Source organism: Muntiacus reevesi, chromosome 21, assembly GCF_963930625.1.
Source record: "Muntiacus reevesi chromosome 21, mMunRee1.1, whole genome shotgun sequence".
In the NCBI taxonomy this organism is placed as follows: Eukaryota; Metazoa; Chordata; class Mammalia; order Artiodactyla; family Cervidae; genus Muntiacus; species Muntiacus reevesi.
The window spans coordinates 15605284-15629699 of record NC_089269.1 but is presented as its reverse complement, the minus strand read 5'-3'; positions in this window follow the sequence as shown (position 1 = coordinate 15629699).

Below are 24416 nucleotides of genomic sequence, written 5' to 3'. Positions count from 1 at the left end.
ATCCATCTATAATACTCTTTACCCTCATCATCGTATGACTATTTCTTTCTATCACAAGAGTCCACAGCCCAAATCTCAATTCATCAGAAATGCTTTTCCTAATCAAAAAATCCAATACTGCTTCCTTATTTTGTCTTTGAAACACTTTATGTTATTTGTTTTCTTATTCTTACCTGCGTACTATATCTAGAATTTACATCAAGGAGAGCAGGGATATTTTCTCTCTGTCTTATTTCCACAGCTTAAAATAGAGCTGTACATATAGTAGGTGCCTAATTCATGATTGCAGACTCAATGAAATTGAATATAATTTCATATGAGTTGTTCTCCAGGAATTAAAGCAAACACCCATACTATTATTTGAAGAATACATGGAATGAGTACTTGTCAGATAATTACAAAGGAAGAGAACTCAGATACAGAAAATACCTCTTTAACCAGGAAAAGTAAAGTGATTTGCAACATTTCTATAAAATCCCTTTATCACTCCATGTGAAATATGCATGGTTTTATTCATTCACAAGATTAATTTGGCAAAAATTTCCTGGGTGTATAGTACTTGCTAAGCATATATAAGTGATAATTTTTCCCAAAGAGAAATTTAGAATATATTTCCCAAATTTATAATATAACATAATAACTGTTGGTTTATAGATGAAATAAGTCTCACATAATGTGGATGGGGAATGGAAAGGAAAGGAAATGTGGATGAGGAAGAAAGGAAGGTCTAGGACAGCACTGCTCAATAAAAGTCAAAGATACAAGTCACATATGTAACTTTGTATTTTCTAGTGGCTACAGTAAAAAGAGCAAAAGAAAATAGAGAAATAATTAATAGAATTTAACTACTATTTATTACTAAGTTTTGAAGTTCAATATGTATTTTACAATTGCAGCACATCTCAATCCAGACTAGACACATTCCACATGTTCCTTAGACACACGAGGCTAATGGTCATCTTATCGCACAGGTTTGCCCAGAAGGAGTTAGAATTTATTCCTTCTGTCTCACATGTAAAAGTGAGGCTTAACTTCCTTGAGTGCTGAAATGAGTTCAGATTTTAGCAAATTCCAATTCCTTAAAGCTATGTTGTGTATGTAAAAATGAATGACAAAAGTAACAAGTGAATAAAGCGAATCGACAATGCAACACAAGATCATAGGATGTCAAGAAATGGTGAATTAATTGGCATGGTACTATTAAGCATGTATGATGAGAGAATAAACACAAAAGGTAGATACAGCAGAAAGGAAATAAGAGGTTAAATATTCATGCTAAGGAGTTTGAAAAATCGTATCCTCAAACTTGGGAAGAATCTGCAACAGGAGATTTTGTGTCTTGGAAGAAACAGAACAAATAAGAGGTTGCATGTATTTATATATATATGTACACACACGCACACATATATATGCATATATATATATATATATATATATATATATATATACAAACACACACACACTTAAATGTGTCTGTGTGTATAAAATACATCTTTCATATATATATATATATATATATATATATATATATATATATATATATATATATAGAGAGAGAGAGAGAGAGAGAGAGAGAGAGAGAGAGAGATGGAGAGAGAGGAACCAAGACAGGAAAAGAGAAAGGGAAAGGGAGAGGAAAATGGAAAGTTCTGTTTCAGGGAGCTCACATGCAATTGTGAAGCCTGGCAAGTTCAAGATCTTTAAGGTAGGCTGCTAGACTGGAGAGATGATAGAGATGTAGAGAATGTGTGGTGGAAAGAGAACTGAATCCACCTCAGTTACTGGTTTACTAATACCAAACATATAAATAGAAGCTACTATATAAATTTGCATTGCAAGCTACTGATATTTTACAGAGCCTCTATAATTCATTTTTAAACATTTCAATTTGGATAATTTTGATGCACAGAAAATTATAAAATCAAAATGATCAAAGTAGTATCTATATACTACCAAGTACGTAAAAGGTTGGGCTTGCCAGGTGGCACAGTAAAGAACCCAGCTACTAATGCAGGAGACACAGGAGATGTGGGTTTGACCCCTGGGTCGGGAAGATCTCCTGGAGTAGGAAGATCACTCCAGTATTTTTGCCTGGAAAATTCCATGAAGAGAGTTGCCTAGCAGCCTACAGTCCATGGGGTCACAATGAGTCAGACATGACTGAGTACACACACATATAAAGGTTGTTAAATATTAGGACTGTATCAATGTTTTGTAAAAGTAATTATACCCACCTCTTTCATGTGTTTTAAAATTATATTTATTTCATTCCAACACTACTTGGCTTCTTTGTATAACACAGATGCAACCAGTTGCAACATGCAATCAATACACTTGCAGTTTTCAGATAGTTGTAGCAGAATTCATGTGTCATTAGAAAATTTTAAAACAGGTTTGTTAATTGAGCTGGGGTCACAGAGTTGGACAGGAGTGAGCAACTGAGCAATGACAACAAATAGCAAAATTGAGCTGCAGGAATTCAATCTAGCCTGTAAAATAATATGATGACCATGAGGCCAGTAATAGTTCATTTTTTGCCCACAATTTAAATAGTATTATCTATTAACTTGAAAAAAAATGTGCTAACAAATAAAGTCCTGATACAATGTTAACAATTAATGTTTTAAAAGATTTAACAGTTAACAAAGCCATAACAAAGCTTCTTTCCACTAAATGTGTTAACAAAAATTAATTCCTTCCACAATTTATAGAATCATTGAAATAGTGACTTAGACTATATACCCTGGGATTAATTTAGACACTTCTAGAAAATGTATTAATTTTTTTAGGCCTCTAGGATACCATTTGGTAAATTGATGTTTTACCATATTAAATGGCACCTAAATAATTACAGTACTATCTTGTCTCTTAGCTTAACCCTGAACTTTTCAACTGTTAAAGACAAATATAGCCTAGGGTATTTTAAGTTGAAATATCAAATAAAAAGTTAATGGTGGGCAGAGGCTGATGGGTCCCTGAGAGTTAGGCAGGGTTATTTCCTAATAACTCAGACAAGATGTATTGTCAAATCTCTGTGGAGCTGATTAGAAACATTTGCTTCACAGACACATAAAGAAGATCCTCTTCCTACTTTAGTCTCAGCCCTAAGCATTCTATGGTGTGAAATCTTCTAATTTCTACAGAGTTGTCTTGTAGCGTTTTCATCTTTTCAATATTTTATATTAAGTATATTTCAAAATTGCCTATTGTTCTATAATTATTTTAATTATGCCTTTTACTTTAATATGTTCTGTACTTTATTTTCTAAGTTATAGGTTAATGTGACAACTTTGAACAACTCCCATCCCAACCTCCACCACTCATTCTACTGACAATCACTGTTGTCTATTTAGTTTCTATTTCTCCAAATAATATCCTATGCCATCTAATGCACATTATATGGCTGCATACATATAAAATACATTTATATACATGTACTCATTAGGATACATGTTTATTAATGTATATGGTATGTATGTTTATGTAATTATATCATACACTTTGTATTTTTCCTTCATACAACTAAATGGCATGTCTTTATCTGTACACAAGCATTATATTCAATCCTTTTAGCAAAGCAAAAACTTTCATGAAGATAAGCTATGTTTTCTTTCCCCATTACCTAATAGATGGATATTTAGATCAATTGGATTCTCTTAGATGCTGCTTAAACAAACAGCAAGGGGATTATCATCTCTCATGACAAGACATATGGAGATTGTGTGTTTTTAAAGATGGGTTAATCAGAAACACTGTTACTTTATCAAATTCCCAGATTACTTTCCATATCTATGCTTAGGCATCTTTATCATTTTGGAATTCCCCTCATGATCATAAAATATTGCAATTATGCCTGCCAACACTTCCTCACATAGCCATAGAGAATAGGGAGTTATTTATATAGGACCAAAGTTCATATCAAGTACCATTTTTCTGGAACATTTTAATGGTTAATTTTATGTGTCAACTTGACTGAACCAAGGGATGTCCAGAGAGCTAGCAAAACATTATTTTGGGGGTGTGTCTGTGTCTCTAGAAGAGAATAGAATTTGAGTTAGAATAATTATAATATGTCAAATTTGGTTCATCAATTGTAACAAAATATCAGGACAGAGGTTATCTAGAAGTCTCTGTACATTCTCCTCAATTTTTTGGTGTGCAAAACTGCTCTAAAATGTGTTTAAAAAGCACACAGGTGATACAGAGAGAGAGAAATTAGTTATCAAGTCATGGAAAGCTATGAATACATGTGTGTTGAGTCACGTCAGTTGTATCAGACTCTTTGTGATCCTATGGACTGTAACCCCCCAGGTTCCTCTGTCCATTGGATTCTCCGGGCAAGAATACTGGAGTGAGTTGCCATGCCCTCCTTCAGGGGATCTTCCTGATCCAGGGATCAAACCCGTCCGTGTCTCTTATATCTCCTGCCCTGGCAGGCGGGTTCTTCACCACTAGCACCGCTTAGGAAGCTATGGAGAAACATTAAATGAATATCGATAGCTGGAAAAAATTAATTTGAAAAGCCTGCATGCTGTGTGATTCCAACATATGGGATTCTAGAAAAGGCAATCTACGGAGGCAGTGAGAAGATGGTGGTTATCAAGGGTTTGAGGCAAGGGTGGAGATAATAGGTAAAGCGATGATATCTTTAAGGCCAGGAAACTCTTGTGTGCGAGGTTGTAATGGTGGATACATGTCCTTACATATTTGTCAAAACTCATAGAATGTACAGCACAAAGGGCAAAGCCGCAGCAAACTGTAAACTTTGGGTGGTAATAATGTCTCGGTGTAGTTTCATCAGCTGTACCAGCCTAATGCAGGCTACTGATATTGGGGAGGTGGTAAGTGGGTGGAGACAGGAAGTATAAGGGAGCTATCTGTAGTTCCCACTGGTTTTTCTGCAAACCTTAAACCATTCTAAAAATTAAAATGCTATTTTTTAAAAAAAGAAAAAGAAGAAAAGGAGCCCTCATAAGTAAATAAAAAGCATTTCTGAGAGCTGTGATCAAAACAAAATGCTTGTAGAATATTCATTTCTTGAGGGCATGGATTCAGTGGAATAATGGCATAATTGAAAAGAACTGAAACTAGTATATGCAAAGAGAAGCAAAACTTTCTTTTTTTCTAGCAGCCATTTTTTTAAATTCCTATGATTAACAGGAAATACACCATGCAGAAAAGTGTAAAGGCAGAGGTTAATGTTTTTCCTTTTTATTATGGCTCTGTTGTTATGAAGATTAGGAAATAACATTGCCCGACCTCCAGTGAACTGTAACAGAAATATTGAAAGGAAACACAGATTAAAAGACTATAATATTGAAATTCTAGAAAAACTAGAACAAATTGAACAAGTACTAAGATTTTTAAGGAGTCAGCAACTTATCATTGTAATCATCAATTTTGAGAAACTATGAAAGTCAATTAGCTCCTGAAACCTAAAAGAAAGCATTCATACTGTGTTTTAGAAGAAAAATTTAAAGACAGATAGATAGATAAATAGAGAGAAAGAAATATGAATAAAGATATAGATACTTACATAGACACAGAAATTGAAGATAGATTATTATCACATGGAATATTGAGAAGAAATTAGAATACAGTGTGAATCAAATTGCCAAATCCAGGCAAACATAAGTAACTGAAGCAATCAGGCTCAGCAGTGTTCCAAAGTAAAGTGGTACTAACCTCAGTCAGTATCCTCTTCTGATAGATAATGAGGTCAAGTAGACAAAGGGAAAGGATAGGGATGATTTGTATTGATTTCTTTACATTTTTGACCCTATACCTTATGAAATCATCGTTGACAAGCTAAGTCCAATTGCATTCACCATTATAGTGAATGACCAAATAATAATAAACTTTTACCTTAACTCATATAGTAGCTATCAGTGGATCAGCCTCAGCTCTAAGGGCCTAAATATCTGACAGAAATATTCAGAATGGGATTATCTTTTAAAAGAACAAAAACAAATTCTAAATGAGTTTAAAATTTTGGTGATAGAATCTCTTCAACAACTGGATAAAACTCTACAGAGAGATATGGACGATATGTATATCAGAGAAAAAATATATAGAAAAGTAGATACAGCTGTGAATTTTGGGGGGAAAGTAATATTTTTTTTTAAAAAGGCTGACAAGTAACAAGAACTGGTCACTTGATTCTCTTAAAAAATAGATACAATTAAAATGTAATGCTTTCCTAAGGTAATATTCATGCTTTATTGAAACCATTTGTTCACATATTGAACAGACATAATGCACATAATGCTTAATCAGACATTATAAAACCACTTATGAACTTCTGAACTAATATCAGAAGGTTACTTATTCAATATTTTACTTAAAATAGTAATTTATCCCATTAATACTGAAAAGTAATTTTAATAATTGAATATTTCCATTTTAAAGGTGTAATATAAGGAAAATACACATATTGCAAAGGGGCCACCTATAATCTCACAAGCTGAGGCCCTACTTTGCTGGTTTTACTTAGATTCGGCAATTTCAGGCTGGGTTAGGATGTGCATGTGTGTCTAGGTTTTCCTTGCTTACCTCTGGACCAGCCAACTGCACGTACTTAATCACACTGGATAGTGGATCCTATGTAATAAATCTTCATTGGACAAGTGGATCACCCAAAATAAATCATCTGTGGGTGAGTGAAACAACTTTGCTCAAACATCCATGGAAAAAGAGTTCATCCATCATAAATCACAGACAGATAAGTGGATCAGCCTTGATTTACTGCCTCTAACCAGGACTACAGTTTTTGCCTTACCTAAGAGGACCATGATTTTGCAAACAGTATATAGTTTAGAGTAATATGGGAGAATTACTTACAACAGCATCCAGTGAAACAATATAATGAGTGAAATAAATTGCTAAATTTTATTCAGTTACTTTAATTTAGCAATGTGATATAAGATCAAAAGAACTTCAAAATGGTCCAAAACTGGGGCCACACCTCCCATTATTAATGTGACTTTAAATATTTCTTTTATTTGTAATGTTGCAGTGATAATAACCACACATATAGGTATTGGGAGGAGTAAATGAGGTGCTTAATAAATATGTATTTGCAATGTTCACATGTTTTAGAGTATCTCTGCTGTTTCTGCCACTGGAATGTTAAGTAAGACATATAACACTCCACTCATATTTCACAGGATGAGGAGAAAAACAAAATAATCACAAGACAGTATGATAGTATTTAAACAAAGCTATGAATAGGGAATTAGCTGAACAAATAGTGCAGTTACACTGTCATGAATGGCTAAACTTTCCCCCCACCAAATTGCCCTTTGAGATGATTCTTTAAGCTTACATGCGATGGACAATCAAGAGAAGGTTATGCAAAGATTAGTAAGCGGGACAATGTACTATGTGGACTGTAAATATCAGCATGTATATGTTTTCATATATGCATACTTAAATGTGTGTGGCAATAAATTAGCTCAGCAGTTTTAGGCAAGGGTCAGAAATAAAAGGCCTTCTATGACTGGCTAAATACTAGTTTTTATCTTAAGCATCAGTGGAGCATCTCTAATGGCTTTTAGGGGGAGATGATTTATCATATTTGTATACTAGGAAGAACACTGAACTAGACAGGGGATATTGGAGTGAAAGAAATTAATTCAATTTTTCATACTACTAAACAGTACTATATACAGTTTTCATATATATCAGAAAATATAAGGAAAGAGATAAGCCAGATAGATGTGTATAAAATACTATATGTTTCAGTTTGTGTTCCATATAAATTATTGTCCTGCAAATGCATCTTGACAAAATATTTCTTGATAGAGCTAGCATGCTTACATAAATTTAGCATCTCTTAATCTTAGTCCTGGTGAATATAATGTAAATGCAAAAATAAACATAATGATAATCATTAATACTTGCGATGATATTTTTGCTTTGTCTTGCACAGAAAAATATCAACTTATCTTTGCAAAGATTAAGCTTCTTTTTTTTTTTTAAGATTAAGCTTCTTGACATAATATATCTCATTCACAGCAAATATATTAAACTGATGTTGTAAAAACAAGCTTGTAACCCTTTCACCTTTCTATTTTTATACTTTCAATATTTATTTTAATACCCTTTTAGCGGTTATTTATTTGCAGAATATACTGTTCATATATTATTCTTAAAAGGACTTTGGATTGATTTAGGCTGATTTTATTGTAATCACTCTTTCCTTGGAGAAACACAAAGTACTAATTTTTACCATCTAGGTTAGGGAGTTTATGCCTTGTGGAATAAAAGAGAAAAATATTTTGCCTTCTTTTGATAAATTATATTCTATAGAAAGTGTTCTTTAAAGATTTTATTTTTGGTTGTGTGGTTTATTTTTCCATGTAGTATCTCTAAGAATTATTGTTCTATAAGAAATGAGCATGCATATAATCCCTGCTGAAATAGTTATAAACAAAAATAATATTTTCTATTTCTTTTCTAAAGTACAATGAAAAATATCTTGTAACATAGGTTTACTGAAATACATAATTTAGTAATATTATAAATGTAAATATTACACAGTGTGTTTTTCTATAGGTATTTTTCAAATATCTCCATAATAGGTATGATGAAGTACTAAGAGATTTACTTTAAGAAGAAAACTTTCTTTCTTAAGCAATAGAGTTCCTAGTTTAAAAATGTAATTTTGATTATACAATAAGCCAAAACTATAGAATATGTAGATTATTTACAAAAGAAGATTATGATCTTATCCATAAGATGAATCTCAACAAATTTCAAAGAATATCATGCAGAATTTTTTTTCTGATAATAGCACAATACAAATGATTTTGTTTCATGATTAAAAGGGTTTATATATTAATAGAAATTAAATAATAAAGTTTATTTTACATTTGAAAAGCTGCCTGTGTTATGCTTAGATTTTAAAATGCAAAAATTTTATGTAAATAAGAATGGCTATGCTGGCTTATTTTTCTCCCAAATTTATAATTTTATTTCAGAGATGCACATATTTTCTTCAGCCTCCAATTCTAGAGAATTACTTTAAGATACATAGGAATTTCCTTGAAAAAAATCAAACATAACAGCAAATATCAGATAACCCTAATTGCAAATTCCTATTGATTGCATCTGAACATACCTTTTAAAAAATGTTTTAACTTGATTATAAGGAAAGATATATATTGGGTTAATTTCCTATTCCTATAAAGACCAGGATGTTTGTGTTGGGGAGAACTGAAAGATTAAGTTAAATCATTATGATTTTAAAATGACTTTTTCAAGAGAGCCCAAATGAGCCCCAACAAGTAAAATATTCAAAATTCTACTTCTTTATATTATTTAACAGCTATGGGTTAAATAGGATGATTTTTGATGATGCACAGAATGCGATCATAATGCAACAACTTCAAAACTTCTTATGACATAAAATGTTTCCCTACCATGGTCAGTTACATATACCCATCAATTCAAACCCCTTTATGGACAGTAAGGCAGAATCGACATCAGATTTGACAATTTCTTCATGAAAGCAGGCAAATAGCTAGGCAGCCAGTGCCCATATCTCTGAAGTTCTAATTCTTCTCTAAGAACTACAGCCATACTTTCCTATATTTAGTTGCTCAACTTAAATAGAGTTTCATGATCTGGATTTTAGTGAAAAAGAAAAGTATTTTTTAATATTTATGGGTGGATCTAAGCAAGATCTAAGTATTAATAGATAGGCTCTGGAATTATGGAATTTAGTTCAAAAACCTTTATCATTCTCCTACTCACTGTTCTCTAAAATATAGCCTTCTCAGTTGTAGAGGATTAATTGCTTGGCCCCTAAATGCCAGGGCATTTCCCTATCAAAGTAATTTATTGCAAATCAGTCAGTTTCCTATAAGTCATTCTTGTGGGTAGCAAGCCCTCAGAATAGTATTCACCTACTCTATAAGAAGGAGACTATTCTGTGTAATGTGCATTTGTTGACTGCTGGTACATAACATTATTTCATTTATTATATTTCACACATTGAGGCTGCATTTCAACAGCCTAACTTGCTATATTTCTCATAGTGATATAACTTTTACAACATTTCACATCCAACATTATAGTGAGCTATTTTTTAGGTCTCTGAACTTGCTCCCCAAATAAATGACAATTTAATGATGCATGAGTTTCATTGCCTATTCATTCTTTCTTATATATTATAGGAAGATTTCTCAGCAACTCTTTTCTACTTTCTAGGTATTTTATTCTTAATTTTCTTATTTGAACTTATTTTTTTCAACATTTCTGTCCCATATCATTGAACTTTACTGATAAAATATTCTGTTTTTCCCATTTTCCTTGAGAAGTCTTATAGCTGATCAGCCCTCCTATATTTCTTTTCCCCTACTCTCAACACTCCAATCCAACCTACCTGCAAGCCACAATCAAACCAGTTTTCACTGTGCCTTACTCCTTCTCATGGTTTCAAAGTTACCTCAACTATCCTTCTACTTAGACTTCTGTTTAAGCCACTTCTCTTGCTTGTTTTGATGATGACCTTTGCCTCTTACTTGGGGATCTTGTATAGTGTTTCTCATTTTACAGAGATTATTATATTCAATGCTTACTGAGTCATAAAAGTCAGCAAGGAAAACCAACCATAAATAGCAACAATCTGTTTTCATATCAGAAGTTCTCAAGCGTTAGTATGTATAAGAATCATATTACCAATGTGTTAAAATATGCATATTTTATTCTGAGAGAGTATGCATAAATATTCTGAGAGAATAGACGAGCCTAGAGATAAGGAACATACTTTTTATTAGAAACTTCAGTAGATTTTGCTACAGATGGCCTGTGACAATATGTAATAGCTCAATGGCTATAGTTCTTGAGAATATTTAGGTTTTCTTTTCCTCAAGAAATTATACCCAGTATTTTCACTGAGATAGTTTCTAACATATTTGGTCTAGAAAGGCCTTTATTTCAGGGGTATAGACACTTTTATATCAGTGTCCAGGGAATAAAATTAATTTATAACAATGGATAGGCTTCCCTGGTGGCTCAGTGGTAAAAAATCCACCTGCAATTCAGGAGACACAGGAGATGTGGGTTAGACCCCTGGTTTGGGAAGATCTCCTGAAGAAGGAAATGGTAACACACTCCAGTATTCTTGCCTGGGAAATTCCATGGACAGAGGAGCATGACAGGCTACAGTCTATGGAGTTGCGAGGGTTGGACATGACTTAGTGACTAAACAACAATAACAAGGGATGGGTATATTTAATTTACTATTTTATCCACAATCTAATTTCTCCAAAGACATTTTTATCCTGTTAATTCTTATAAAGGTACAAATATATCACTCATCACTTAGTAAGTATATTCTGGGATCTTCTGTGACATTATCATCTTCTGGTTCTGAACTAGCAAAGCACATGCTTAACTACTTGAGAATGCTTTATGCTGCCTTGAGGGCCAGCCAGATTTTTTGAAAAATGACATTTGGTGTTTGAGGGAAATCAACCAATAAGGTTTTCTGCAACATCATGACATATAGTCTATATTCATTCATTGCTGTTAAAAACGGTAAGTTGTAAAATGAATGATTGTAAGGAAGGATATATTTAATGTTATTATTTCCTGTTATCTTTTTCATTATGGCATCCATAGTTAGTTATGCTAACAAGATTCCACTTTTATTTTATGCATAGTACTCTAGGAAAACTTCCATATAGACTATTAATTTCATGACAAAGAAATACTCCCTATACTGGCAGCTGTTAACAATATGCAATAAGGGAGTAACCCAACCTTAGAGTTTAAGGAATAAACACTCTACTACAATCAATCATATTGCACAGTGCAATGAGAAAAATACCACCTGCTCTGATTAGTGGGTAATTTAGTTTCTCTTTTCGCATCTCTATTATATATCCAGGTGTTTACTAGTGGATGGCATGATGTTCTGACATGGTGTTAAGATACTCTCTCCTGGAGTTTAGGAGCAATTCAGTACACTTATTTATTGGTTAAAATGTGCACCCATGCTGATACAGGTGTGAAATGGGCATTAGAAAGAAATTTCTGCAATTTTCCCATGCACAAATGCTAGGCCAAAGAATGTCTCTGCAGTAACAAATGACCCAATCTTATGCTCAGGGTATGATTCCATATTCACACTAATCTGTACTCCTAAAAATCATTCAAGCTCCTAGATGTATTTACATGGGGAGACAATTTTACATGGGAGATTCTGATTTTGCCACCTCAACGATTCAGAAATATCTTGTTATTGTCCCATCAATTAGAGGGGTAGATCAACTGCTCCAGTTTATTTTTATCAGATGATGATTTTGTTTGACGCTCATTTCCAACCCCTGTGTATGTGGCTTGCTCTGGTTATTTGAATGTTAGAAAGGAGAACCAGTAAGTCTACAAGGGCTTTTTTTACATCTTTTCCCTCTTTCAATTCAAAATATTCATAGTATGTTTTGCAGAAACAAAGGGAATACTTTGAGCTATAATTCACCAAACATCTGCTTTATGTTGCATTTTCAGAATACACTTTCCCAGCTTACTATATATTTGCTATAACATGATGACTTTTAAATTCATATCTTAAAACCTATCTTCAATTGAACAGGTACTCATTTTCAACTGTCTACTACCTTTCTTCACTAAATTTCATACCAATTCCTCAAACAAATCTTTAAAGTTTTTCATAAACCAGAAGATATCAAGGTAGTGTTGTTGGAGGATACAACACTCACCTCCTGCTGTGACCAAATCCAAAATACATATTCATGTGTAACAATCCACACTGAAAACTAACTGGAGACAGCATAAGTAAAATTGTCCCTATTTTCAGATGACATGATAACACATATAGTAAATTCTAAAGTCTCCACCAAAAAAAAACTATTAGAACTAATAAATGAATCTAGTAAGCTCATAAAATACAAGATTAAACTACAAAGTCTGTTGATTTCCTATATACTAAAATGAACTATCAGAAAGAGAAAGCAAAGTAAACCAATGTATTTAAAATCACATCAAAATGAATAAAATACTGAAGAATATACTTAATCAAGGAGGTGAAATTCTTATATTCCAAAAAATATAAACATTGATGGAAGAATTGAAGATAATGCAAAGAAATGGAAAATATCCCTTAATCTTAGATTAGAAGAATTAATATCATTAATATGTCCATAGTACACAAAGATAATAGAAATTTAATGTAATCCCTATCAAAAGACCCAAGACATTTTTTTTACCATACTAGAACAAATAATCCTAAAATTTATATTGAACCACAAAAGACCTCAAATTACCAAAGCAATCTTGAAAAGAACAAAGCTGTAAGTATCATTCTCCTTGACTTCAGGCTATATTGCAAAGCTATAGTAATTGAAACAGTATTGTACTGGCACAAGAACTGACTCATAGATCAATGGAACAGAATAGATAGCCCAGAAATAAGCCCACATACTTGTGATCAACTAATCTAAAACAAAGGAGCAAAGAATATACAGTGGAAAAAAGATAGTCTCTTCAGTAAATGGTGCTAGGAAAACTGGACAGCTACATTAAAAGAATGATATTAGAACAGTTTCTCATACCATGTAGCAAAGAAAAAAAAAAAAACTTAAAATTGTTTAAACATCTAAATGTCTGACCAAAAACCATGAACTCCTAAAAGAAAACATAGGCAGAACACTCTTTGATATAAATCATAATAGTATTTTTTTGGACCTGTCTTCTAAGGAAAAAGAAACAAAAACAAAGGAGACCAAATTAAACTTAAAAACTTTTGCACAGCAAGGGAAACCATCAGCAAAATAAAAAGATAACCTTTTGAATTGGAGAAAATACCTGCAAATGGATATGATGAATAAGAGATTAGTATCTAAAATATATAAATAACTCATGCAAGTCTATATCCCAAAAAAAAAAAAAAAATCTATCTGGATAAAAATGAGAAGATCTGAATAAACATTTTTGCAAAGAAGATAAGCAGATAGCCCATAGGCACATGAAAAACTGTTCAGTACTGCTATCATCAGAGACATTCAAATCAAAACTACAATGAAATATCACCTCACACCTGTCAGAATAGCCATCATCGAAAAAAGTCCACAAATAGCAAATGCTGTTGAGGCTGTGCACAGAGGGAATTCTTGTACACCGTTGGTGGGCATGCAAATTGGTACAATCACTGTGGAAAACAGCGTGAAAGTTCCTTAAAATACTTCAAATATAGCTACTATATGATCCAGTCATTCCATTCCTGGGTTTATATCCCAAGAAAACAAAAACTAATCTGAAAATAAATGTCCATAGCAGCTTTATTTATAATAACCAATAGATGGAAGCAACTTAGGTGTCCATCAACAGATGAATGGATAAGCAAGATGTGATGTATTTATACAATGTAATATTACTCAGCTATAAAGACAAATGAAATTCTGCCTTTTGTAACAGTATGGGTGGACCTAGGGAGTATCATGCTTAATGTGATAAGTCAGATGGAGAAGTGCAAATCCTTTATGCTATTTCTTAAATGTGGCATCTAAATAATAAAACAAATGAATATGTTTTATTTTATTAAACAAAACAGATAAAGAATCACAAATATAGAGAACAAACTAGTGGTTGCCAGTGGGTAGAGAGAAAAGGGGAAGGAGCAAGAGAGGGGTTGAATCAAGAGATATGAAATAATTTATGCATAAAATAAAAAACACCAAGAATATACTGTCCAGCACAAAGAAATATAGCCATCATTTTGTAATAATTTATATGAAGTACAACATATAAACATATTTAATCTTTATGTTAACTCCTGAAACTATTATAATATTGTAAATCGACTCTACTTGAATAAAAAGTTTTTTCAACACTCAAAAATAAATTTTTTATAAATCATCTTCTGAACATGCTTGTCTTCTTTAATTTCCTATTTGGGATTCAACATGATCTCTATCACATAGAAAAACTTGAGTTTTCTTTACTTTACTCCTTTCTCTCAATTTCTGTACATTATTATTACCCTAAACTTGTTTCTTACATAACCAGCATATTTCTTGAGTCATTACTTCATGTCCCAATCCTTATTTCCTCTTCCCCTGATTTTTTAAATAGCCGTGTACATTCAAATATTTGCTCAAAATTGCTTCCTTTATCCTATTTTTATTTCTTCTTCTTTTTTTTTTCTTATTCTACATCCATAAGAACTTCATTCTCCATTTAGGGTCAAAGTCAAATTTCATATACAGTTGAAATATTTCTCTTGTTCTGTACACCTGAGCAGAAGGAAATATGTTTCTCTATAATTTGTTACCTATAGAGAAATATTATGTTAGATATGTGTGTGTTATTCGCTGAGTCATGTCCAACTCGTTGTGACCCCATGGACTGCAGCCCACCAGGCTCCTCTGTTCATGGAATTCTCCATGCAAGAGTACTAGAGTGGGTAGCTATTCCCTTCTCCAGGGAATCTTCCTGACCAAGGGATTGAATGTGGGTCTCCTACATTGCAGGCGGATTCTTTACCATTTGAGTCACCAGAAAAGTCTATGCCTTCCAAATTAAACAAGAACATCTTGAAGGCATGCAAAATAGCCTCCATTTTGACAACTGTTCCCCTGAGGATATCACAAATCCACAAAGAGAGTTCTAAGGTACTTTTTATGCTATTATAATAGCGTTTGGGTCAGGGGTCAGTCACAGAATTCCTGAATACAGTCTGCCAGTGATACTGCAGCTTTCAAGGGGGCCTCAAGGAAAACCCACAGATAAATGAAAACTTCTGAATGGGAATCAAAGTGCCATTTAACTTCTAGCATTGAAGATTAACAGTGACATTTTTCTGCTTGTGAAATATAGCCTGATTGGTAGATAACCTAGACTTTAACCATCCAGATTACAAATTCTTTTTTATCAAAGTTAAGAGGAAGTAAGAAGTAGTGGATTTAAGCTGGCTAGGCAGTCATGAAGAGTGCAAAGTTCTCCTCCTAGTATCAAAAATGCTTGTATGGTATTGAATCAAGCATTGTATCTATATTTAGTGCATACTAGAGATAGGTAATTTATAAGTAGATAACACTTATTTTACAGTTGCTACCTAATATCATGGCTTTCCTGTTGGCTGAGTGGTAAACAATCTGCCCACAATGCAGGAGATGCAGATTTGATGCCTGGGTCAGGAAGATCCTGTGGAGGAGGAAATGGCAACCCCCTCCTGTATTCTTGCCTGGGAAGTCACTTGGAGAGAGAAGCCTGGCAGGATACAGTCCATACATTGCAAAAGAGTCGAACATGATAGTGTCTAAACAACATCTAATATCACAGATTAAGAAACAAAATAATTCACAACATCTATTTTTTTCCCCTGTGAAAGTCTTAGTTGCTTAGTCATGTCTTTCAATTATTCTCATTAATGAAGAAAACTTTTGAGCACTTCATATTTTTGAAGGACAATCAAGACAATTAAAATATATGATATTGAAATACTGCAGCATGGAGCACAGCTGTCAAAATGACACCGATAAGTTTCTAAGTGAAGGCTATTTCTGCACTGAAATAAAACGTTTCTAGCATATTTTACATACAACTGAGCACTGAGGTAGAAAATCATTCCTCCTTCTGTGGATATGACTCAATACTCTATAGGGTAATTTAAATATTTGAAAGGTTCTTATTAATTCAAATAATTTATGAATATTCACAAAGCCAAGATTTGTGTATAGATGTATAGATGTGTATACACATCTATATGTGTATAGATGAAGAGTGTATAGATGAAGAGTGCTGTGAAGAGAACTTCTCAACCATGGTTTAGCAGGTTATAAACCTAACAATTAATACATTTTTAACTGGTTTGTTAAATTCCATTATTTTATTTTTTTTAAATTAATTCTTATTGGAGTATAGTTGCTTTGCAGTGTTGTGTTAATTCCTACTGTTTAGTTAAGTGAATCAGCTATGCATATACATTCATCCCCTCTTTTTTAGATTTCCTTCCCATTTAGATCACCACACAGCATTGAGTAGAGTTCCCTGTGCTATTCAGTAGGTTCTTATTAGTTATCCATTTTATACACAGTAGTGTACATATGTCAATTCCAATCCCTTCTTCCCTTCTTGGTATCCATACATTTGCTCTCTATTTCCATTTCTTTATTTCTGCTTTGCATATATCATCTGTACCATCTTTCTAGATTCTACATATATGCCTTAATTTATATTTGTTTTTTTTTCTTTCTGACTTACTTTACTTTTTATGACAGTCTCTGTGCACGCATGCTAAGTCACTTCAGTTGTGTCTGACTCTTTGCTACCCTATAGAATAGCCCATTAGTCTCCTCTGTCCATGGAATTCTCCAGGCAGGAATACTGGAGTGGGTTACCATGCCCTCCTCCAGGGTATCTTCCCAAGCCAGGGATCAAACTCGCATCTCTTTAAGTTTCCTGCATTGGCAGGTGGGTTCTTTACCACTAGCACCACCTGGGAAGCTCATGAAAGTCTCTAGGTGTATCCATGTCTCTAAAAATGGCAGTTTTATTCCTTTGTAATAACTGAGTAATACTCCATTGTATATATGTTACAGATCTTCCTTATCCATAAGTTCCATTATTTTATATCTGAGATCAATAGCAATGAAAAAAATATTAAGATGTCCAAAATAAAAACATGTGTATTATATAATTAACATAGGTAAGAAGTAGAAAAGATAATATTTGAAATTATATCCTATAAGTTCCAGGCATTATATATAATTCCTTGACCCTCACTTTTTACATTATGATTTTGAAAGATTAAATTAAAATAATAAGCTATTCTGACTATCTCATAAGACATTTATGTTAATAAATAAAAATAAGTTTTGATAAAAAATATTGGGAATGCAACAGGTGACCAAACACAAGTCTCTGCGCTCATGTGTAGATACAGAGCTCCATTTTCATGTAGGACTATGGGAACATAATTTGCCTTTAGCAGTTGGAAGAGCCCTAACTTTTTATCTTGTGTATGAACTAAAACTTTTGCTTGTTCATCAAAATCTGGAGATATCCATAGCAGTGTTTCAAACTCATTACCTTAATGTTAAATAGTGTAAGAAATTATTAATGAAAGTCAGGAATTCTGTGTCAACTTGATGTCTCCTTCAATGCCAAATATAGATATCCTTACACATTTCTGATGTCTGTCCTTATAACTGTTCTTCTAGGGATAAATGTTCCACTCTATTATACTGTGGCCTTCCAGCACTAAAATTCACATTGCATATCACATGCGATTGGGCCTTATATATTCTTCCCTATATCTTCTACTTTATCTTTTACATCTCTCCTCACTCATTTCTCAACTATCACCCCAGGCTTATTTCTGCTCCTCAAACACACTGATGTTTGAGTCATGTTCTCACCTCAGGGCTAGTTTGAGCATACTGCTCCCAACACTTTGTAGTTTGTTCCTTGATTTCAGATAAGTTTGAGTTCAAATGTCACTTTCACAAAAAGGGCTTTACTGCTGTAACTATCTGAAGACAATTCTTGACCATCAAAACCCCGAAGTCACTGTCTATCATATTTATATATTATTTTTTCCTTTATTTTTTTTTTTTTTTTTTTTTTTTACTGTTTTAATTTTATTTTATTAGTTGGAGGCCAATTACTTCACAACATTTCAGTGGGTTTTGTCATACATTGACACGAATCAGCCATTGAGTTACACGTATTCCCCATCCCAATCCCCCCTCCCACCTCCCTCTCCACCCGACTCCTCTGGGTCCTCCCAGTGCACCAGGCCCGAGCACTCGTCTCATGCATCCCACCTGGGCTAGTGATCTGATTCACCATAGATAATATACATGCTGTTCTTTTGAAACATCCCACCCTCACCTTCTCCCACGGAGTTCAAAAGTCTGTTCTGTACTTCTGTGTTTCTTTTTCTGTTTTGCATATAGGGTTATCGTTACCATCTTTCTAAATTCCGTATATATGTGTTAGTATGCTGTAATGTTCTTTATCTTTCTGGCTTACTTCACTCTGTATAATGGGCTCCAGTTTCGTCCATCTCATTAGAACTGATTCAAATGAATTCTTTTTAACGGCTGAGTAGTATTCCATGGTGTATATGTACCACAGCTTCCTTATCCATTCATCTGCGGATGGGCATCTAGGCTGCTTCCATGTCCTGGCTATTATAAACAGTGCTGCGATGAACATTGGGGTGCACGTGTCTCTTTCAGATCTGGTTTCCTCGGTGTGTATGCCCAGAAGTGGTATTGCTGGGTCATATGGCAGTCTCTATAGATTCAATGCAATCCCTATCAAGCTACCAACGGTATTTTTCACAGAACTAGAACAAATAATTTCACAATTTGTATGGAAATACAGAAAACCACGAATAGCCAAAGTAATCTTGAGAAAGAAGAATGGAACTGGAGGAATCACCCTCCCAGACTTCAGACTCTACTACAAAGCCACAGTCATCAAGACAGTATGGTACTGGCACAAAGACAGAAATATAGATCAATGGAACAGAATAGAAAGCCCAGAGATAAATCCACGAACCTATGGACACCTTATCTTTGACAAAGGAGGCAAGGATATACAATGGAAAAAAGACAACCTCTTTAACAAGTGGTGCTGGGAAAACTGGTTAACCACTTGTAAAAGAATGAAACTAGAACACTTTCTAACACCATACACAAAAATAAACTCAAAATGGATTAAAGATCTAAATGTAAGACCAGAAACTATAAAACTCCTAGAGGAGAACATAGGCAAAACACTCTCTGACATAAATCTCAGCAGGATCCTCTATGACCCACCTCCCAGAATATTGGAAATAAAAGCAAAACTAAACAAATGGGACCTAATGAAACTTAAAAGCTTTTGCACTACAAAGGAAACTATAAGTAAGGTGAAAAGACAGCCCTCAGATTGGGAGAAAATAATAGCAAATGAAGAAACAGACAAAGGACTAATCTCAAAAATATACAAGCAACTCCTGCAGCTCAATTCCAGAAAAATAAATGACCCAATCAAAAAATGGGCCAAAGAACTAAACAGACATTTCTCCAAAGAAGACATACAGATGGCTAACAAACACATGAAAAGATGCTCAACATCACTCATTATTAGAGAAATGCAAATCAAAACCACAATGAGGTACCATTACACACCAGTCAGGATGGCTGCTATCCAAAAGTCTACAAGCAATAAATGCTGGAGAGGGTGTGGAGAAAAGGGAACCCTCTTACACTGTTGGTGGGAATGCAAACTAGTACAGCCACTATGGAAAACAGTGTGGAGATTTCTTATTTTTTCCTTTATTTATATTTACATTTATGTATACAGTGAATGTGACCAATAGATTCAAGGGATTATATCTGATAGAGTGCCTGAAGAACTATGGATGTAGGTTTGTGAATCAAGACCATCCCCAAGAAAAAGAAATGGAAAAAGGCAAAATGGTTGTTTGAGGAGGCCTTCCTAATAGCCGAGAAAAGAAAAGAAGCAAAAGGCAAAGGAGAAAAGGAAAGATATATCCATTTGAATGCAGAGTTCCAAAGAAGAGCAACAAGAGATAACAAAGCCTTCCTCACTGATCAATGTAAAGAAATAGAGGAAAATAATAGAATGGGAAAGACTAGAGATCACTTAAAGAAAATTAGAGATATCAAGGGAATTTTTCATGCAAAGATGAGCATAATAAGGGACAGACATGGTATGGACCTGACAGAAGAAGATATTAAGAATAGGTGGCAAGAATACACAGAACTATACAAGAAAGATCTTCATGACCCAGATAATCACGATGGTGTGATCTCTTACCTAGAGCCAGACATCCTGGAATGTGAAGTCAACTGGGCCTTAAGGAGCATCAGTACAAATAAAGCTAGTGGAGGTGATGGAATTGCAGCTGAGCTATTTCAAATTCTAAAAGATGATGCTGTTAATGTGCTGCACTCAATAGCCAGCAAATTTGGAAAACTCAGCAGTGGCCACAGGATTGGAAAAGGCCAGTCCCAAACAAAGGCAATGCCAGAGAATGCTCAAATCTCACATGCTAGAAGATTAATGCTCAAAATCCTCCAGTCCAGGTTTCACTATTATGTGAACCATGAACTTTCAGATTTTAAATTTGGATTTAGAAAAGGCAGAGGAACCAGATAGCAAATTGCCAACATCCACTGGATCATCAATAAAGCAAAAAAGTTCCAGAAAAAAGTCTACTTCTCCTTTATTGACTATGCCAAAGCCTTTGACTGTGTAGATCACAAAAAACTGAAAAATTCAAGAGATAGAAATATCATACCACCTTATCTGCCTCCTGAGAAATCTGTATGCAGGTCAAGAAGCTACAGTTAGAACTGAACATGAAACAACAGACTAGTTCCAAATCACAAAAGGAGTACATCAAGGCTGTATACTGTCACCTTGCTTATTTAACTTATATGCAGAGTATATGATGAGAAATGCTGGACTGGATGAAGCACAAACTGGAATCAAGATATCTGGGAAAATATCAATAACCTCAGATATGCTGATGATACCACCCTTATGGCAGAAAGCAAAGAAGAACTAAAGAGCCTCTTGATGAAAGTGAAAGAGGAGAGTGAAAAATTTAGCTTAAAGTTCAACATTCAGAAAACTAAGATCATGGCATCTGGTCCCATCATTTCATGGCAAATAGATGGGGAAACAATGGAAACAGTGACAGACTCTATTTTGGGGAGCTCCAAAATCACTGCAGATAGTGACTGCAGCCAGGAAATTAAAAGACACTTGCTCCTTGGAAGGAAAGTTATGACCCACCTAGACAGCATATACTGGGAAGACCCAGAGGGATGGGATGGAGAGGGAGGTGGGAGGGGGGATCGGGATGGGGAACACATGTAAATCCATGGCTGATTCATGTCAATGTATGGCAAAAACCACTACAATATTGTAAAGTAATTAGCCTCCAACTAATAAAAATAAATGAAATAAATAAAAAATAAAAAGCAGAGACATTACTTTGTCAACAAAGGTCCATCTAGTCAAAGCTGTGGTTTTTCCAGGAGTCATGTATGGATGTGAGAGTTGGACGGTAAAGAAAGCTGAGTGCCAAAGAATTGATGCTTTTGAACTGTGGTGTTGGAGAAGACTCCAGAAGACTGGAGAAGACCAGAAGACTCTTGGGAGTTCCTTGGACTTCAAGGAGATCCAACCAGTTCATCCTAAGGAAATCAGTCCTGAATATTCTTTGGAAGGACTGATGCTGAAGTTGAAACTCCAATACTTTGGCTACCTGATACGAAGAACTGACTCATTGGAAAAGACCCTGATGCTGGGAAATATTGAAGGCATGAGGAGAATGGGATGACAGAGGATGAGATGTTTGAATGGCATCACCGACTCAATGGACATGAGTTTGAGTAAACTCCAGGAGTTGGTGATTGACAGGGAGGCCTGGCGTGCTGCAGTTCTTCGGGTCGCAAAAAGTTGGACAAGACTGATCAACTGAATGAACTGAAATTGTTTATATTTACCTTTATTTTATTAGTGCTTTGAAGTATATGATGCACTGATTCATTTATGAGTTTAATATCTGCATCTCTGGATAGATTGAACATATTACAGGAGGGTTTTTTTTGTTTTGTTTTGTTTTGTTTTGTTTTTTTGTCATATTGTGCTCTCTCCCCAGTATTTGAAACAAATCCTGGCATATCAAAACTTAACACACACACACAGTGTTGTGTTAGAGTTGAGTTTCAGTGGTTCACAAGATTCAATTTGCCAGACATCTCTTCCTAACTCTGAGCTCTACAGCATTACATTGGTAACTTGAAATTGGCCTCATGGGAGCATTTCCTCCACACACATCAGCAAACACCACAAATCAAGGCTTTCTTTCTGGAATTTGTTGTTAAATATTTACTGCTCTATCTATATATGACAGAGAGCATGAAAAGGTAACAAAATTCCTTTCTATAACTATAACTCTATAAATTCTATAACTAAAGATCTCAAGTGAAGAAAATGTATCTGAAAAGAAGCTTTTTTCTTTCTGTAGGCAATACCACTGTGGTTAAAAAAAAAAAAAAAAAAAAGAAGTTGAGAAAAAGAAGCGTTGTCTCTAAGCCAGGGATAAAAACAGCAGACAAAGAAATTATTGGGGAAAAAATCTATCTCATCACAAGGCTGACGCCAAATAGTTTGAAATAACCAGTGCTCCTGACTGTAAATAATTGACCCTTGCATCCTGATAATATCCCAGTGTCAGGGAAGAAGAGATTTTCCTCTACCTGTCAAGATTCTTCTGACTGATCTAAGAATTAAATTGACATGAGACAAGTTGCAGCTTCCCTGGTGGCTGAAGGGTAAATTGCACTACAGGAGGCACAGGAGATTCAGGTTCCATCCCTGGGTCAGAAAGATGCCCTGGAGGAGGACACAGCAGCCCACTCCAGTATTATTGCCTGGAGAATCCCATGGACAGAGGAGCCTGGTGGGCTACAGTCCATGGGTTTGTAAAGTCAGACATGAAAAATAACTGACCACACACACACACATGAGACAGACTGACAGGCAAAAAATATACAAAATTTCATAGTGTGTATACATGCAAGAGACTGAGGAAGTTTGAGTCACTTGCCAAAATGGCAGAAATGCTCACATTACATACATTCTTCAGTGGAGGATACGAAAGGATGCTGGGACAGGGGTTTGGAATGCCAAAGGAGGGGAAGACAATTCATATAGAGATGAAAAAGCAAATGTTTGGTAAACACATGTATGGTGGGCTGTCCAGAGGCAACAGGACAGAGTGGAATCTGATCTCCAAGCCCTGGTGCATTTCCCTCACCACATCTAGCATATTCTTTGGAGATATCTCTGGGATAGCTCTATTCTGGGAAGAGGCCCTTTATCTCGATTTTTTAGGAAGCTCAGAGGGAGGTGAATAAAAGGATTTGTCAAGTCATCTGTTTCTTAAAAACAATCAAACTAAATTAGTACTCATACCTCTTGATCTCCCCCCAAATTGCAGAAGTATATTTATAAGAAAATAGTTTGTTGAGATCTGTTGAGATCTTAAGAATTAAAGTTTGGAAGACAGAATCTGGTATAACTGAGAGAGTGTTCCAGGGAAGAGAAAAGAGTCAAAGGATTATTGAGACCAAAGTCACAAGGGTTCTTAAAGCTGCTTGACTGTGATTGGCTAGGATGCAAGTCAGGAAACATTTGTCCCTAAGGAATCATGAGTTTTCTTAGGGTACATGTCCAATAACTATCTTGAGTTTCTGGATGCCTTTGTGAGAACATTAAGTGATCAAGAGGTCAGATTCCATCCAGGCTGTGACATGCACAAATCACAATTCCTCAGTGATATCCTGGCTTTATTTTAGAGTGCTCTCTTAGCAATACAAATTATATTTTGGTTTCCTTTCCACACATCAAAGAGA